This window comes from Chlorocebus sabaeus, chromosome 20 (assembly GCF_047675955.1).
Source record: "Chlorocebus sabaeus isolate Y175 chromosome 20, mChlSab1.0.hap1, whole genome shotgun sequence".
Lineage (NCBI taxonomy): Eukaryota > Metazoa > Chordata > Mammalia > Primates > Cercopithecidae > Chlorocebus > Chlorocebus sabaeus.
Window position 1 is genome coordinate 42,019,851 of NC_132923.1, and position 16,241 is coordinate 42,036,091.

At 43.8% G+C, this 16,241-nt stretch overlaps 1 pseudogene; it reads left to right on the forward strand.

Moving 5' to 3' along the window:
* The first annotated feature begins 295 nt into the window (after positions 1-295).
* Positions 296-1,891, forward strand: LOC103224403 (heterogeneous nuclear ribonucleoprotein H2-like; annotated as a pseudogene).
* Positions 1,892-16,241: the final 14,350 nt, after the last annotated feature.

The following is a 16,241-nucleotide window of genomic DNA, read 5'->3' on the forward strand; positions in this document are numbered from 1 at the left end:
TCCACCTCCGCAATCACCTAAACTGACATCAGGACCCTCTTCCAGCCCCTCCTTCTCCCCCTTTCTCCATGGAGGGCAGAGGTGTGTTCATGAATCTGCTCTCCTCAGGCCCTTGAATTTTGTAATAAGTGTTGCAGAAAAATGCTTTCACTCGTGGCTGAGTCTGAGGCTTTGTCCTTTTCCTAGTGATTTTGATGCCACTGCACCACTGCGTGAACATACCTGTGAGATGTGTTATTTTTGTTTTAAATAATTTGAAATTATTGGAATGTAAGAATCAGCATTTGGATATAGCTATTTGAGGGAAGAAGGAGGAAAATTACCCGGTATCGTTAGAGCTGCACCAAAATTGCATTGAGCCAAACTTGCCACCAAGAGCCCAACAGTCACCATGATGCTGAGCACGGAAGGCAGGGAGGGGTTCATGGTGAAGGTCAGTGCCCTACCCTGGTCCTGCTCAGCCGATGAAGCGGTGCACTTCTCTGATCGCAAGATCCAAAATGGCACATCAGGTATTCGTTTCATCTACTCCAGAGAAGGCAGACCGAGTGGTGAAGCATTTGTTGAACTTGAATCTGAAGAGGAAGTGAAATTGGCTTTGAAGAAGGACAGAGAAACCATGGGACACAGATACGTTGAAGTATTCAAGTCTAACAGTGTTGAAATGGACTAGGTGTTGAAGCATACAGGTCTGAATAGCCCTGATACTGCCAACGATGGCTTCGTCCGGCTTAGAGGACTCCCATTTGGCTGTAGCAACGAAGAGATTGTTCAGTTCTTTTCAGGGTTGGAAATTGTGCCAAATGGGATGACACTGCCAGTGAACTTTCAGGGGTGAAGCACAGGGGAAGCCTTTGTGCAGTTTGCTTCGCAGGAGATAGCTGAGAAGGCCTTAAAGAAACACAAGGAAAGAATAGGGCACAGGTACATTGAGATCTTCAAGAGTAGCCGAGCTGAAGTTCAAACCCACTATGATCCCCCTCAGAAGCTCATGGCTATGCAGCGGCCAGGTCCCTATGATAGGCCGGAGGCTGGCAGAGGGTATAATAGCATTGGCAGGGGAGCTGGGTTTGAAAGGATGAGGTGTGGTGCCTATGGTGGAGGGTGTGGAGGCTATGATGACTATGGTGGCTATAATTATGGATATGGCTTTGGGTCTGATAGATTTGGAAGAGACCTCAATTTTTTTTTGAGGAATGTCTGATTACAGATATGGAGATGGTGGGTCCAGTTTCCAGAGCACCACAGGGCACTGTGTACACATGAGGGGGTTACCTTACAGAGCTACTGAGAATGATATTTATAATTTCTTCTCACCTCTTCATCCCATGAAAGTACATATTGAAATTGGACCCGATGGCAGAGTTACTGGTGAGGCAGATGTTGAATTTGCTACTCATGAAGATGCTGTGGCAGCTATGGCAAAAGACAAAGCTAATATGCAACACAGATATGTGGAGCTCTTCTTAAATTCTACTGCAGGAACAAGTGGGGGTGCTTACGATCACAGCTATGTAGAACTTGTTTTGAATTCTACAGCAGGGGCAAGTGGTGGCGCTTATGGTAGCCAAATGATGGGAGGGAGGGGCTTATCCAACCAGTCTGGTTATGGAGGTCCTGCTAGCCAGCAGTTGAGTGGTGGTTATGGAGGTGCTTATGGTGGTCAGAGCAGTATGAGTGGAAATGACCAAGTTCTGCAGGAAAACTCCAGTGACTATCAGTCAAACCTTGCTTAGGTAGAGAAGGAGCACCAAACAGCTACTCCATATATAAAAGCTGTACATTTGTGGGAGTTGAATAGAATGGGAGGGATGTCTAGTATATCCAGTATGATTGGTAAATGGGAAATATAATTGATTCTGATCACTCTTGGTCAGCTTCTCTTTCTTTATCTTTCTCTTTTTTTAAGAAAACAAGAGTTAAGTTTAACAGTTTTGCATTACAGGCTTATGATTCACGCTTAATGTAAAGTGGAAGTTGAGATTATTGTAAAACTTCAAGCTCAGTAATTTTGAACACTGAAACATTCATCTGGGATGTAATAACAAAGTTCAGTATTGACCATAGCTGTTAAAACAATTTTTGGCTTTCCTCAAGTTAGTTATGTTGTAGGAGTGTACCTAAGCAGTACGCTGCTTAGTACATATTTAGGTTAATGCAGTTTCACTTATGTTAAATGTTGCTGTTATACCCCAAATACATTGAAAACTTCGGATGCATGTTGAGAAACATGCTTTTCTGTAAAACTTAAATATAGGAGCTGTGTCTACGATTCAAAGTGAAAACATTTGGCATGTTTATTGATTCTCGCTTTTTGGTTTAATATCCTGTAAGGCACGTGAGTGTACACTTTTTTTTTTTTTTTTTTTTAAGGGTACGGGACAATTTTAAGGTGTAATAGCAATACTTTAGAAGTTCGGTCATGTAGTTTATATGAAATTCTGAGGCTTTGGTTTAAATCTTTCCTTGTATTGTGATTTTCATTTAGATGTATTGTACTAAGTGAAACTTGTTAAATAAATCTTCCTTTTAAAAACTGGAAAAAAAATAAAGAATCAGCATTTGGAAAGTTTATGTAACAGGATATTAAATTGAAGCTTTGATGAGGCACAAAACACAGTATGTTTATAATCCCAGACTAAGGAGTCAAATCTCCACGTTTGCTTCAAAGGAAAACTCAGAGAACCTGCTCCACAACTGTTCAATCTTCTCACCACTCAGAGAATAAAAAAGGGCCAAGAGCGCCAGGTGTGGTGGCTCACACCTGTAATCCCAGCAATTTGGGTGGCCAGGGTGGGTGGATCACTTGAGGTCAGGAGTTCGAGACCAGCCGGGCCAACATAGCAAAGTCCTAGCTCTACTAAAAACACAAAAATTAGCTGGGCATCATCGCACATGCCAGTAATCCCAACTACTTGGGAGGCTGAGGCACAAGAATCACTTGAACCCAGGAAGCAGAGGTCGCAGTGAGCTGAGCTCACACCACTGCATTCCAGCCTGTGTGATGAAGTGAGACTCTGTCTCAAAAAAAAAAAAAAAAAAAAAGGGCCAAGAAGGTGGCAAGGAGAGAGGAGTCTATGAAGAGGATTTATCTGGAGAATGCTGTGCTATGGGCCCATCCCCTCTATTTCCTGAGGCACGGAAGATTGCCTGCTTCCTTGACCCCCAAAGAGCTTCATATATGACCCCTATAATTGGGGAGAAAAGCCTGGCTCCCACCTGGGATCCCACAGGATAACAGCCAGACCGACCTCCCGCTTTGGAAGCTGGGTCAGCAGATTGCTGTTTTGGGTCGGCCAGCTCCCCTGGTTTGTTGGGGTGAGGGCTGTGCAGTGTTGTAACGATGGACTATAAGGAAAGATACCCTGGCCTGGGTCATTATAGAAGTTGTCCTAAGGGCCTCCTGCAGTGGCTGAGAGATCCCCACAGCAAGAAGTTGGACGTAAATGCTTGGGACTAAAGAAGGAATGCTAGCAACCCCTCAAAACAGAGATGCCCTGACTTGGGTCCAACAGCACTGCTGAGGGCAGTTCTGTTCCCCTGGTGGGGAACCTGAGAATTGCTCATGAAAGTGCCCCAAGAGATGGAGGACCAGAGGCAGTAAAAGGTGAGGCCAGCTAATGACAATCCCCGTTGAAGTGAGACTTTTCCCCTCTTCCCTCCCCACAGGCCAGCCCCACTTGGGAGAAGCCAATCAGACCACCACCCAGTCCTCCACAGTCAGCTCCCAGCCCTCTGCAGGCCCTCTGCAGGGTTTGACATCTTATCGGGATCCGAGTTTTGATTGCTCTCTTAGGCTGGACTTTCTAATTGCTGAATTAAGTCAGTATTTGCTGCTTTAAAAAGCCCTGGAATTGTCCCTTACCTAAGAGTAAGCAAAACATCTTGGGGCCTGCTTGGAGTTCTCATCCAACAGCAGGGAGAGATCACCAACAGTAAACACGACATTAAGGAACATGAAGGCATGGTGGGAGACTGCAAATAAAGACACGAGTTGATGACTTTAGGACTCTGCTTGTGCAACATGCCGGCAACTCTTGTTTATATGTGGATTCTTGCACAAACACAGCCGCATGGCAGTAAATCAGGAGAGCCTCCAGTGTCACATCAGAGGGAGCCACTTTGAGTTTGAGATAACAGGAGGAATGTGCCTGCCCAAGTCAGGAGAGGAGGTAGATCCTCTGTAAGGGGAGAGGACCCTCTTTTGTCCGTTTTTCCTTTGGGCCAAGTTTGTTCCAAGACACAAGGAGGTCCGGCAAGGAGCCTCTGTAGCTGCTGGTGGCTATACCCAGGCTCCTTCAGAAGCAGACATAGGGGCGGAGGTTCACACCTTGTAATCCCAGCACTTTGGGAGGCAGAAGCGGGTGGATCACTTGAGATCAGGAGTTTGAGACCAGCCTGGCCAACATGGTGAAACCCCATCTCTACCCAAAATGTAAAACATTAGCCAGGCGAGGTGGCACTCACCAGTAATCCCAGCTACTCGGAGGCTGGGGCAGGATAATCGCTTGAACCCAGAAGCCAGAGGTTGCAGTGAGCCGAGATTGCACCACTGCACTCCAGCCTGGGCGACACAGCAAGAGTCTGTCTCAAAGAAAGAAAAAAGAAGCAGACCTGGGCCAATAATCTTGAAGTCACTGACATAATAGTCCTGAGAGCATTCGAGGTTATGACCTGGGAACTTCAAAGTGTTCACCGAGGTCCCTCCTGTAGCGCTTACCAGAGTTTCCCCCCTTGGAGGACTGCATATTCCTTCTTTCTCTGTCGGGGATAAATCCATCCTTTCCTCGGAGAGAGGAACCCTATGCCTCTGAATTGCATTCAGGGAAGAGTCATAAAAGGAATCACTGTTTTTCCCAAATGCCTTGACTTGTAGCTGTCTCGTTGTCTCTGTTATACATGAAACGCTTCCATCTGGGCTGCCACTATGACTCCCACCATCAGGTGGCTCCTGGGGCTCATTTGGACAGGGCATCTGTACAGGTGTGAGCAACACGTTTATCTCACCTGAAACAGAGAATCTTCTAAATGTTAGGTTAAAATAAAACGGAAATAAACTGGGAGAAAACCATCTACCCACGGAAGGAGCTTCAGAGCACAGGGCTGCTCTGCGGCAATCACCAGCCTCTGGCCATACATTGACTGCACTGCAGACACAGCTCCTGGACCTGGCTCCTCACTGTATTTCAATAATCCTGAAGGACCCCACCCCAAGCCCAGTTTTTAGTCCAGCAGGACAGAGTTTGGGAAAGGAGGAACGAGTCCACGCCCCCTCCCAGTTTAGATAATAGAGTTGCTTGCATACTCTTCTGGGAAGGCAGTATTTTTAAAGTAGAGAAAAGACTCTAACTGAGATGTCCATCCACAAGTATCAGCCTTTCAGTCTCTCTCATCATTTTAAGTGACTACATTTATTCATTCAACAGACATCTACCGAGCACCTGCTGGCCAGGCTGGGTTAGGCACTGTAGGTCTGGAAATAAATAAGGCACAGCTTTTGCCTCTAAGGCAGTGGTCCCCAACCTTTTTGGCACCAGGGACGGGTTTTGTGAAAGATAATTTTCCAAATTTTTTCACGGATAGCAAGGTGGGATGGGGGGATGTTTTGGGATGAAAACTGTTCCACCTCAGATCATTACGCGTGAGTTAGATTCTCACAAGGAGCGGGCAACCCAGATCCCCCGCATGCGCAGTTCACAGTAGGGTTTGCTCCTGTGAGAATCTACTGTCGCTGTTGATTTGACAGGAGGCGGAGCTCAGGTGGTAATGCTTGCTGTCTTGCCCGCCACTCACTGCCTGCTGTGTGTCCCAGTTCCTAACAGGCCACGGACCGGACCCCTGCACTAAGTTGCTCACAATCTAATGGGCCAGACGGTTGTGTACAGAGAAGGTCTGCAGGAGAATGTAGCACACTGGGCTCCCCAGAAAACTGTCTCTGAGACAGAGTTGGGCATCCAGCCTGCCCTTGGGGTCAACATCTGTGGAAGGAAGAAGGAAGAAGCAGGGTGGGTAGAAATGTTAAGCTGTGATACAGGCTTGATGAAGGCAACCCCACAGGAGCTCCGTCCCTTCAGAATTGTGCTGGGTTAGACACAGAGAGCCTTCGCATGCTACACTGATTCATCACCAGATGTGGGTCACCAGACAGGGGCCTGACGTGGGCAGCTGGGGGCATCCTTGAGGAGCTGACAGCCAAAGACCAACCACACTTCTAGCAACGGGGGCAACAAGTTCTGCAATGAAGGAGGATTCAGGTGGTGCAGTGCAGGGCTCACCTGCCAGGCGAAGTGCCCTAGAGAAGGAGGAGCAATCAGCTGCTGGGAAGACTTATGAAGCATCTTAGAGGATGAGAAGAGTTTTCCAGGCAGGAAAAGAGGGAAGTAAATTTGAGCTAAGGTGCATATGGACTACCGTCGCCTAGTGGGCGAAGAGTGGCATCCTGAGGGGCAAGTAAAAGAACACAATTCATTCCTCATCCCGCCATACATTGGCTGCACTGCAGACACAGCGGTGTCCACCATGAAGACTTGACTCCATCCCCTTTCCTGAATCCAGGAAGCCTCGGCATGTTCCCGAAATACTCGATGAGCATAACATCGAGTGTGGATAAACATTTAGTCAACTGATGTGGCCAGAAAGAAATCCAATCATGATCAGCTGGTGAGCAACTCAATCGGATTTTTAAATTGGCAAATATTTAGTTGTTAATAAACACCAGCACCTGCCTGTCTGGCTCCCTGACTTCCTTCCCAGAAGTCTGGAGGCTGCAGTGCGTGTGGAGGAAAGGGCAAGTGCTTTAAATTAAACAGACCCAGAACCCAGGCCTGACTCAGCTGCTCATTTTCTGTGTGATCTTGGCCCAGTCACTTCACCTGTCTTCAAACTTCAGTCTCCCAAACGTAAAACAGCTGACACTTCCCAGGGTGCTTGTGAGACTCAAATGAAAGAGCATATATACAACTCCACTGTATATACTGGGTCCCTGCTACCAATCTGCTGCCTTGGGCAACTCACTAGAACTGTAGGAAATGACTTCAACCTGCTTTAAGGTCACTGTTGCTCTCTGCCACTCTTTCTTGAAATATATCATTACCGTCAGTGTTAGCCTGAGGACACTTTTGTGTTCTCATAGTCTTTCCAGACAAAGCCATGAGCCAGTAATGAGTGGAGACTGGGAAATAAGTGGCCTCATTCTTTCTCTTCTTGCTAGCTCTAGACTGGGGTTAGAGATGGTTGCTTAGCGACAGTATTCATTCATCTGAGGGACGGACAGGCCCAGGACTGCCCCTTCCCATCAGGGAGGAAATGCTACCAAGCCAATCAGAGCTCTTGTTTCTGAAGAGTATTTGGGTCGTTTTTCCTGAAGGGGGTTTTATTCTAAAGGAGGTAAATTGGAGACCTTTCTCGGATGGTAATTTTTGCCGAGATGAAAGAAGAGCTATGAGACGTGGGGCTGGGGGCGGGGTGGATGGGAGCTACAATCTGGGGCTCCTGCCCACTCTTTTCATGAAGCCAATTATTCAGAACAGAGGCAGGACGACCAAAGAGGGGCTGCACAAATGGGCCTCTGTTTTATACTTGGCAGGGAGAGCTGTGACCTCTTTTCTCCTTTTAAGTCTTTTTAAGCCCAAGCCATTGTGCTGACACCATGATGGCAACTAGGCTCCCGAGCCTCTCAGAACTGAAGGTGAAAGAGGTGAGTCAGAGCACCCTAAATTACAATGGCATTGCAGTGCCCTGGGAGGTTGGAATTTCTGGACTGTTCCCAGTGAGCTGGCTGCTCTGGCCTCTCAAAGATGGATGGGCTCCCACACTCTCCGAAGGGGACATACTGCTTATTTCTTCAGCCTACAACCTAGATTCCAATTGCTTTTGCAGGTGGAAAGCACTGAGCAGTGAGGCCCTGATGGTCAGATTTTCCATTAAAAGATGGAAAGGCATGAGCTATGACATATTAAGAAAATATTATTTCCTCACTAAGCAGCTTCACATGCTTTTCAAGGTGGAAAACAATGAAAGAAGCAGAGCTAGTCACATGAGTCTGCTCCTTTCAAATTCATCTCACAGCACAGGGTTCCAGTAAGAGGAGAACTCTTTTTAAGATTGACGAACAGAAGAAAGCAACTTTCCGTGAACTCATTAAAAAACAACCACCATAAATTGTTCAGACCGGGTGCGGGTGGCTCACGCCTATAATCCCAGCACTTGGGGAGACCAAGGCAGGCGAATTGCTTGAGCCCAGGGGTTGAAGACCAGCCTGGTCAACATGGCGAAACCCATCTCTACAAAAAATTCAAAACTTAGCCAGGCTTGGTGGCACATGCCTGAAGTCCCAGCTACTCGGGAGGCTGAGACAGGAAAATTGTTTTAGCCTGGGAGCCAGAGATTGCAGTGAACCAAGATAGCATCACTGCATTCCAGCCTGGGCAACAGAGTGAAAAGCATTCAATTGTGCAGTGAAATCCTGCTTTGAAGATAGATGGAAAGAGCACTGGGAGACGTTCCGGTGGTGGTTCTGGCCACAACAGTGCTGCCCTCCATCAAGCCTGGATCGGGCACCTCTGTCTCCTCCCATACAGCAACAGAATTTACACTCAGCCCTGGTAGCCAGTCTATCGGCCAGTACCAGGTGAGGTGAACTCTCCTAAAGTCATAGCTGCTGTGTAAGCCCTTTGTTGTTGTTATTGTTGTTAAATGCCCAATGGCTAGCTATGCAAAAATCAAAGAATAATTTGTAGGGGTGTTGAGGCTTTTCTAGTTTCCTTCTCCTACTATCCAGAAATCTAAAATGCCTTCTTGAGGAATTCCCCTCTACTCCATTCTTACAAATGCCAGGGAGAAAAACAGCGTCAGGGAGAAATAAGATCGCTGCCAGGTGTCAATGACCTCGACAGCCCACAGCAAGAAAGGGAAGCCCTCTTCTACAAACTGTGGGCCAGAGTTGGAAATGAGGAGAGTGAGTCATTACTTCAGTCCGGTAGTTTAGAGACCTGAGGCCTGCTATGTTTGTAGCATTATTGATCTGTTAAGGAACCCCGTTAGCATGGACCATCCACAACTCCAGTCGTCTGAGATTCTCCCCCCACGGGCTTGAATCCCTCTGTGGAAGCAAGGGAAGACCGCATGCGTCTAACTGTTCTGGTTTTGCTCTTTTGGGTGCAACAAACAGATCACAGTGACTCAAAAAGTATGGAGGCTTATTATGAGGAGTGCACAGAAACCCAGGAAAAGAAACTAAAATTCAGAAAACATTCTCAGCTATTCTTTTTCTGCCCTTCTACCTTTTGCCATGTTCGTTCCCTCTGCTCAGTCTTATTTGTGCCTCTTCGCTGATGCTTGCTTAGGGTTTTACTTCCCTGTAACTTTTGATGCCAGGAACATGGACCTGGCATGGTCCCAGCTTTATCTGCTTCTGAATGTCCCCTCTTTTGAGTTGGTTCCTAGTAATTTTATCCTCTTGATATTTTTAGTTGCATTCCTAGACAAGTTTATCATTTTGAACTAGGTCATGTCATAAGTTACTGGATGGCCTATATATCACCCTAGGTCAACAGCACATCCCAGGTCATTTCTTGTGGCTGGAGAAGGGCCCTGGGGAGAGAGGGAGGGTGGAAAAGAGGATCCGTGTAGCAGAGATGCTGAAAGGTGGACCTTTCAGCAGAAGTGCCTGAGATATGGTGTTTAGTGTAGGGTCACCCCTTGGCTCTGGCTGACTGAGACAGCCCCAGTGTTTGGCAATCTCTATTGGAGAGGCAGACTTACTGAGAAACTCTTTTATTAATATTTTGCGTGAAATCTGTTTCATACTCAAGGTGACAGACATAGATGAACTGTGAAGTACTTTCAATACTCAGTGAATTTCAGGTCTTTGTGAAGGACCAGATCTAAGCAAGGTGCTGGGTATGTGAAATCACACATAAATTAATAGGCTTAGCAGGGTGTTTAGCTTTTGACCCAAAAGTCCTGGTCCTACAGGGTGGAACTCTTTATGTCTGCTTTAAATACAAGGAAATTCAGAGTACTAAGAAGATCTCTGGGTCAGGATCCAGGGAGAGGGACTGTAGCCTTGTCAAAGCCAAGGGTCTAACTATAGGAGAACTTCTCCCTGTCTCCATCGCTCTGCTGTGCTGGAGAGCTGTGGACTGGCTGAGACGTGGGCTTGAGGCCCCTAAACCTCACCACTCTTCCCACTCATGCAGGCCATGCACCTTCCTCAGATTATTTCATCTGTTTCTGAAAAAAGGGAGGTTTGACTACGATAGTTTGTTCTGGCAGAAAAATCACATTTGGGCACTTTAAGTCTCCGCTTCCTTGTAACAGTTACGCTCTCAAGAACCTCAGCCCGAACCAGGAAGGAGGATCTTTGTGTTTCCTAGGAGAAGAGAAAGATCTTTGTAACAGACCATCACTGATGGGGGACTGAGAGTTCCAGAAACTGCAGTGACCATCCTGCATGGGATGAAAGCAGTGGTGTCAGGTTCAAGCTTGCTTGAGAGACTAAAGTGATTCTTTTGCTGGGGAAAACTAATTAACTAGATGCCTTGAAAAGTCAACTCATTTGAAACTGAAGGGCCTTCTGTTCAGGAATAGTTCCTACCTATTTTATTATTCTTTGTCACTTTTTTTTTTTTTTTTTTTTTTTTTTTTTGAGATGGAAATCTCTCGCTCTGTCACCCAGGCTGGAGTGCGGTGGTGTGATCTCAGCTCACTGCAACCTCCGCCTTCCAGGTTCAAGCAATTATCCTACCTCAGCCTCCTGAGGATCGCTGGGATTACAGGTGCCAGCCACCACACCCAGCTAGTTTTTGTATTTTCAGTAGAGACAGAGTTCACCAGGTTGGCCAGGCTAATCGCGAACTCCTGACCCCTCAGATGATCCGTCCACCTCGGCCTCCCAAGGTGCTGGGATTACAGGCATGAGTCACCGCGCTGAGCCTCTTTGTTACTTTTTATTATTTTAAATAATCAGTGACAACTTATAAACGCAGTGTTTAAAAAATAATATTCAGGGCCTGGCACAGTGACTCAAGCCTGTTATCCCAGCATTTTGGGAAGCTTATGCGGGAGAATCACTTGAGGCCAGGAGTTCGAGACCAGCTTAGCAAGATAGTGAGACCCCATCTCTACAAAATAAAATTAAATTAAAAAATAATGATCCCAGTGTAGTGGCACATGCTTGTAGTCTTAGTTGCTCAGGAGATTGAGGCAGGAGGATTGCTTGAGCCCAAGAGTTCAAGGCTGCAGTGAGCTATGATCTCACTAATTTGACATTTATTTTCAGGACCCAAGCATTTAAAAATTACCTTAAGATAATCCTTCTGATGAGCTTAAAGTACCTGCAGATTTCCACATCTTTACTGACATAAAACAGCTTTGTTAAAACCAAATTTTGGTTCTTCTATTAAATATAAAGGTGAATTAATTAATATAACTGCTTTCCTTTCTTGCTTGTTAATAATATCTGGGAAAACTCTGATATCAACCGATCAATATAAAAATAAAAAACAAATAGAACACTTTGAAAACTGCTAGCATTTCTCAGCTTAAAAGTTCTTGTTATCTATCCAAACGCTATTGCATAGTCAGTAAGTCATATTTTACAGCTTTCGACTTTCCAAAATAATTCTGGATATAGCTATTTTATGGGTACTTTTAGTGTCTTTGTGGTATGTGATGTGATAGTGTTTATATAATTAACAATATCTTAACTTTTCAAGGGAACCTTGGAAGTCTGTCACTCTAAATGAGTCTATCACTCTAAATAAATACGTGCTCAAGTATGACCAGCTCAGTTTAAGACACAAAACAGCAACTTGGAGGAGGAAAACTGAAGAGAGTTTATAGGTAATGGGTTAAATTTTTGTTGTTGCAATATTAAGTGTGGTTTTCTTATATTTCTAAATGAAAAATCATACGTATTTGTTACCATGTATGATGATTACCTTGTTAAAAGCAAAAGTAGTCATGTGGTATATTAAGTGTTAATTGCTGTTTTCATGTTTAAATCATGCCAAACAAATCATGTCTGTGCCATCCAGGGTTTATTGTTAATCTTTTACTGAGTACTTGGATGGGGATAAAAGGCTTATACTGTGCACTTTTTATTAATGAATAAATCAAAAACATTAGTAATGCTCAGAAAAAAAAAATGTCTTTTTGTAGGCTGTGTTCCATCATCCTTGCATCTGAGTTATTCCAGTTGCCCTCTATCATCAGGTGACTGTAAGAAATCACTCAATAAAATACACAGACCCATGCCAGCTCATAATCACCACTGTGATCTTGCCATAAAAGAACATGTATTTTCCTGAAATCTTTGCAAACAAAAGGAATAGTTTAGCTGACAGCTCATATGACCCCAACAAGAACACCCTGAGAAGTTCATAACAACATGTTAGACAACAGTGTACAAAATCCCTCTTAGAGAAATCTGGAAATCGTTAGGCCGCCCAAAATCATTATGTTTACTAGGGATGCCATCATGGAAAATTTTGAAAAGTCTTAAAGGATTTTCTTCCAAGGTAAATTATAAAATACAGAAAGGGCGAAAAGATAAGTGAGGGATATCAGACTGAAATCAGAAAAGGTTTTGGCCAATGACTTGTGGGTCACTTGCTTTCGTAAATCATTTTGTAAAAAGTTTTTTTAATGAAGTGAAACATACAGAAAGGATATATATGATTAGTGTACAATCTAAGGAATTTTTGCAAACAACACAGCTGTGTAACCAGCACTCAGCACAAAAAACAATGTCACAAACACCCCAGAAGACACACTGACACCTCTTCCCACAAAGGACAATCCCTATCCCAGTTAGTTTTCCTGTTTCTGTATTTCACATAAAATAAATCACATAGTGTGCACCCTTTGTGTCTGGCTTCTTTCACTCATCATTCTGCTTATGAGGGTCACTGGTATTGTTGCATTGGTAGCAGGCTGTTAATTCTAATTGTTATAATGTATTCCACTGTGGTGATTATGCCCTCAAGTTACCCATTCTATTAGGCATTTGGTCCAAGTATAGAGAACCAAAATTTATTGTCTGGATTTGGAAGCTTTTTAAAAAAGTCACATATTTGAAAGAGACACACAGGGAATTTTTATGCTAACACAGAGAAAGAAAATAGAAGGACCATTTCATTTGTTCAGGCCTCTAACTTTATTCTGTTTTGCTTTTATCCTCCAGCCTCAGGAAAACTTTAGAGTCATGCTTGCAAGAGCACTAACTGTTACAAGGAGGGTGAGATCAAGAGTTCCAGAAAAATAAGAGAGAATCTTGTATCTGGAGCATAAATGATCTTCAAGAAATACACACAGGAAGTTGAACAGGTATATAAACTTCAGAGAAGCTCTCTGGTCTCTCAAAAATCCCTGTAAGTATCACAGAGCAGCTGGGATGCCTCATTATCCCCAGATGCCTAATTCATTCTCATCATTGTGACTTCAATCTTTAGCATCTCAACAAATATGGATATCCAGCCACTTCTCAACGCCAAATCCTCAAGAAAAAAGTGAGATCATGGGCTGCATATTTGATCCAATGAAGCTTCATCAAGTCCTGGGAGTGTCATCTTCCTATTTTAGATACAACTGTGGCCAAAATATTTATCTACCACACAGCTCATGTTTTCCTTCTCCAAGAATACAACAGTTGCCCTGATTAAGGTCTCTTTCAAAAAACTCTAAAATACCAACTACTCACTGTTTCCAATTACTCGAGGGAAAGCTAACTTCCAGACAGTCTATCTGGGTGCAATTATTTCAAATATTTCTAAGTACTTGGGAGGAAGAGCTCTTGAAACTTTAGTCTCTGATGACCAGTGTATGAATTCAGGTGCCTTTGGGACCTAAAGAAAACAAGAGAGTTCATTTGAAGGAGGGAGGGTGGGAAAAATAGAAGGAAGTGTAGTGTTTAGATTCATCGGTTTGGAAAGACTTTAAAAATATTTATATCAGTATTGAGGATTTGTGTATGTGTTATTTCTTGTCATGGCTTTGAAGCAGTTACATGTATATCCTCAAAGATTTTAAGTATTATTTCATAGAGAATATCTATTTATAAACACAAATGTATGAGATGACTTTCAATTTTGTTTTATTTTTGCTGCATCTCTTGGCCTGCATTTTTTTTTAACTTGATTTCTTCTAAACTTTGTGAGTCCAGGACAGTGGTTTATGGGACTTTTCTGAAAGGACATCTGGAAAACCAATTAATGACATCTCAGGTTGAGCAAGTACCCATGCTATGATTCAGACGTGTCCTAGTCTCCTGATAAAGTTAATATATAGGTTTAGAGTACAATAATCACAATAATAATAATATAGCTATGCTATATGGATCCTGAAAAAAATAAAAGAAATAGAAACCTCTCCTTCCTCCCCATGACTATGAGTTCTTCAAACTGTCAGTTCTTCAAAAAGCTCACGTTTTCTGTGCCTTTAAATTTTATGCCAGTCACTGTATAGTTTAATGCATTTTGAAAAGTATTCTTCACAATGACTCTATAAGGTAGGTAATAGTATCATCCTCATTTCATAGACTTGGAAACTGGACTTAGAGAGGTTAGCACCTTGCCAAAGTTACAAGGTTGTGAGTGGCAGAGTCAGAACTCAAATCTAGCTCTGGCCTGAAGCCCAAGCCTTACCCACTATGATTTACCACCTTTCCTGTATCATCCAAGCTGCCCTTGAAGGCTGACACTGAGACCCAGTTAGCCTGAACATAGAGGTACCACTGGGCCCTGGAGAGGCAAAGGCTTAAATTGCTAATTCCAAAGGTATGGACAACTTCTATTGAATTTGTTGAAGATAATGAAATCTAGTTCTTCAACAATTTAGGGAACACTGTCAGTATTAAAATTTGGTTTTGGTTTTGTCTCTCTTTTCAAGCAGGTGACATGAAGAAAATTTCATTTGGAGAACAAGGACTATTATGTCCACTGAGTTTCTACATGTCCATTTAGTTTCTACTCTGTGTTGCTAGGTATGAGGAACAGAGAAGTTAACAAAACATGGTCCTTGCACCAAAACACATAAACATGTGACTAAAGCGTCTATTTCACTGGGCAAATGATAGTTTTGTCCCTTAAGTCTACATTTACTATTAACACCTGGCTAATCTCCTTAGGGTTAATAACCCACAGTGGACGCTTCTTGGTCTACACTGCTAAAATGAGCTTGGTTCCCTTAAGGGTTCCTTTCCAAGTTTTCTGAGTGAACTGTGGGGTTAATTCCACCCCCTCCAAATGTTTGCCACTTGTTCACTTCTCTCCTTCCATCTTCTTTGCAGAGCAGCCTTATGCAGAAAACAAGCTCAAAAATACAGATTTTTCTTTGGGCAGGATTCACACCCAACTCCCAATGAAACAGAATTCTAGGAGGTGAGAGCCAAAGTGGTAGAATTGACCATAAAAACACTTGATCCATCCCTTCTTTTTAAAACGGAATAACCAAAACTTTGAAAAGATAAGTGGCTTGCCTGTTGTCCCGGAGAAATAAACAACAAATTCGAAACTTGAACTCAGGTCATTTTTCATTTTCTACAACTATAGTTCATGCCAAGTACAAATCCTATGGTCAGAGATGCCCCTGATGTGAGCTCTGGTTCATCACTTTGCACAATGCTTGGAACAAGTAGATTCCTAGCAAAAGTTGATTGAGCAAATATACTTGAATGAGTTCCCAGCTTCTACTCTACCCCTACTTACCTCCCGTACCAGCCCTTTCTCTCATTGCATGTTCCCTTCCTGAGCTTAACTACCCAGCAATGCTAATGCAACTCTTACCTGAGCAGCAGCAACAGGGACAGTATTTCCAGAAATATGTCTGAGCAGAGACGAAGACTACTCTGGAGAGCTATTTAGTCAGTGCATTATCAGGATATATTTTGCTAGTTGACCCCTAGATATGCTACACAGAGGATGAAGCAAGGATGTTTTAGTAGTAGGGGTTGGTGACAAATCAAGAGCCTAGGGAATAGAGAGCAGTGAGATAATTGGGCCAAACCACTCAAAAATGCAAAAACTAGAGAAAATTGGTGGATTAACTGATTTGCCCAAGGCAATACAGCAATTTGACACCAGACGGGGAATTTGAACTCTGGTGTCAGGATTCCTAGTCTGGCAACTCTACATAATGCTGCTCTCACAGCAGACCAGAAGCCATAGTGCCTAGTTTGGGAGGTGCTTGTAGCGGGATAAGGATGGTGCAGAAATGGGCTGGGTGTGATGGCTCACGCCTGT